Source organism: Salvelinus namaycush, chromosome 7 (genome assembly GCF_016432855.1).
Source record: "Salvelinus namaycush isolate Seneca chromosome 7, SaNama_1.0, whole genome shotgun sequence".
Classification (NCBI taxonomy): domain Eukaryota; kingdom Metazoa; phylum Chordata; class Actinopteri; order Salmoniformes; family Salmonidae; genus Salvelinus; species Salvelinus namaycush.
The window spans coordinates 50,896,164-50,899,658 of record NC_052313.1 but is presented as its reverse complement, the minus strand read 5'-3'; positions in this window follow the sequence as shown (position 1 = coordinate 50,899,658).

The following is a 3,495-nucleotide window of genomic DNA, read 5'->3' as shown; positions in this document are numbered from 1 at the left end:
TCTGACTCAGTGATAGAGTGATAGTGGTAGTGATAGTAGTAGGAGGGGTGTCTGACTCAGTGATAGAGTGATAGTGGTAGTGATAGTAGTAGGAGGGGTGTCTGACTCAGTGATAGAGTGATAGTGGTAGTGATAGTGTAGGAGTGGTGTCTGACTCAGTGATAGAGTGATAGTGGTAGTGATAGTAGTAGGAGGGGTGTCTGACTCAGTGATAGAGTGATAGTGGTAGTGATAGTAGTAGGAGGGGTGTCTGACTCAGTGATAGAGTGATAGTGGTAGTGATAGTAGTAGGAGGGGTGTCTGACTCAGTGATATAGTGATAGTGGTAGTGATAGTAGTAGGAGGGGTGTCTGACTCAGTGATAGAGTGATAGTGGTAGTGATAGTAGTAGGAGGGGTGTCTGACTCAGTGATAGAGTGATAGTGATAGTAGTAGTAGGTAGGAGGGGTGTCTGACTCAGTGATATAGTGATAGTGGTAGTGATAGTAGTAGGAGTGGTGTCTGACTCAGTGATAGAGTGATAGTGGTAGTGATAGTAGTAGTAGGTAGGAGGGGTGTCTGACTCAGTGATAGAGTGATAGTGGTAGTGATAGTAGGTAGGAGTGGTGTCTGACTCAGTGATAGAGTGATAGTGGTAGTGATAGTAGTAGTAGGTAGGAGGGGTGTCTGACTCAGTGATAGAGTGATAGTGGTAGTGATAGTAGTAGGAGTGGTGTCTGACTCAGTGATAGAGTGATAGTGATAGTAGTAGGAGGTAGGAGGGGTGTCTGACTCAGTGATAGAGTGATAGTGATAGTAGTAGGAGGTAGGAGGGGTGTCTGACTCAGTGATAGAGTGATAGTGGTAGTGGTAGTAGTAGGAGTGGTGTCTGACTCAGTGATAGTGATAGTGGTAGTGATAGTAGTAGGAGTGGTGTCTGACTCTCTTCCTGCTCCTGTTCGTCATCCTCGTCGGTGCGGCTCAGCGTGTCCTGAGAGGGCTGGCGTGACGGCTGGCTCTCCTGCTCCCACACCGTGCCCGTGCCCGTGTTGGACCGGGACATGGTGGCCAGCGACAGGCGGTAGGCAGAGGTGGACGTGCCCACTGTACTGATGGACGTCTTGCCCTGGTACGCTGTGGGCAGCAGGGGGCATGAACAGACACATCTCTTATCATAACCTGTCATTTAATAACAAAAGGTTAACATGGCATTTGGGTAGTGTGCTAATGGATAGTGTGCTAATGGGTAGTCTACTAATGGGTAGTCTACTAATGGGTTGTGCACTAATGGGTAGTGCACTAATGGGTAGTGCACTAATGGGTAGTGCACTAACGGGTAGTGGACTAACATGCAGCGTACTAACGTGCAGCGTACTGACGGGTAGTGCACTAACGGGTAGTGAACGTGCGCTAATGAGTAGTGTACTAATGGGTAGTCCACTAATGGGTAATGTGCTAATGGATAGTGGACTAATGGGTAGTGTACTAATGGGTAGTGCACTAACGGATAGTATACTAACGGGTTGTGGACTAATGGGTAGTGCACTAACGGATAGTAGACTAACGGGTTGTGTACTAATGGGTAGTGCACTAACGGATAGTATACTAACGGGTTGTGGACTAATGGGTAGTGCACTAACGGATAGTAGACTAACGGGTTGTGGACTAATGGGTAGTGTACTAATGGGTAGTGTACTAATGGATAGTCCACTAATGGGTAGTCCACTAATGGGTAGTGTACTAATGGGTAGTCCGCTAATGGGTAGTCCACTAATGGGTAGTCCACTAACGGGTAGTCCACTAATGAGTAGTGTACTAATGGGTAGTCCACTAACGGGTAGTCCACTAATGGGTAGTGTACTAATGGGTAGTCCACTAATGGGTTGTGGACTAATGGGTAGTGTACTAATGGGTAGTCCACTAATGGGTAGTCCACTAATGGGTAGTCCACTAATGGGTAGTGTACTAATGGGTAGTCCACTAATGGGTAGTGTGCTAATGGGTAGTCCACTAATGTGTAGTCCATTAATGGGTAGTGTACTAATGGGTAGTCCACTAATGGGTAGTGTCCTAATGGGTAGTCCACTAATGTGTAGTCCATTAATGGGTAGTCCACTAATGGGTAGTCCACTAATGGGTAGTTCACTAATGGGTAGTGCACTAATGGGTAGTCCGCTAATGGGTAGTGTACTAATGGGTAGTCCACTAATGGGTAGTGTACTAATGGGTAGTCCACTAATGGGTAGTGTACTAATGGGTAGTGTACTAATGGGTAGTCCACTAATGGGTAGTGCACTAATGGGTAGTGCACTAATGGGTAGTGTACTAATGGGTAGTCCACTAATGTGTAGTCCACTAACGGGTAGTCCACTAATGGGTAGTGTACTAATGGGTGTAGTCCACTAATGGGTAGTCCACTAATGGGTAGTCCACTAACGGGTAGTTTACTAATGGGTAGTGTACTAATGGGTGTAGTCCACTAATGGGTAGTGTACTAATGGGTAGTCCCTAACGGTAGTTTACTAATGGGTAGTGCCTAATGGTTTTAGTCCCTAATGGGTAGTCCACTAATGGGTAGTCCACTAACGGGTAGTTTACTAATGGGTATAGTGTACTAATGGGTAGTGCACTATAAAGTAGTATACTAACGGCTACTCTACTAATAACTAGTATACTAATCAGTGGGTCACCAACCAGAGCCACTGTGCACGGCCTCCTTGAGGATCTTCAGCTCGTTGTTGAACTCTGCGAACAGGGAGCTCTTGCAAAGGGGGCGGGGGATGAAACGGCGCTCCAGCTGGTCAGCGATGTGGTGGCGGGCCGTGATCTCCTCCTGGGAGTCAGCTGGCTGGGTCAGGAGCTGGGAGGGGTGAAAGAGGAAGGAGATGAAGGGAACGGGAGAAGAGAGCACGAAAAGAGAGAGACAAGGCAAGAAGGGCATTCTAGGCCATCAAAAGGAACATACAATTCGACATACCAATTAGGATCTGGCTAAATACTTGAATCAGTTATAGAACCCATTGCCCTTCATGGTTGTGAGGTCTGGTGTCCGCTCACCAACCAAGAATTCACAAAAGGGTCAAACACCAAATTGAGACTCTGCATGCAGAATTCTGCAAAAATATCCTCTGTGTACAACGTAGAAACAAAATAATGATGCAGAGCAGAATTAGGCTAATTATCAAAATCCAGAAAAGAACCGTAAATTCTACAACCACCTAAAAGGAAGCGATTCCCAAGCTTCCATAACAAAGCCATCATCTACGAAAGATGACCCTGGAGAAGAGTCCCCTAAGCAAGCTGGTCCTGGGGCTCTGTTCACAACACACCTCACAGAGCCCCAAGACAGCAACACAATTAGACACAACCAAATCAACAAAAATATAATTTCTTGACACATTGGAAAGAATTAACAAAAAAACAGAGCAAACTAGAATGCTATTTGCCCCTAAACTACACAGTGGCAGAATACCTGACCACTGTGGCTGACCCAAACTTAAGGAAAGCTTTGACTTA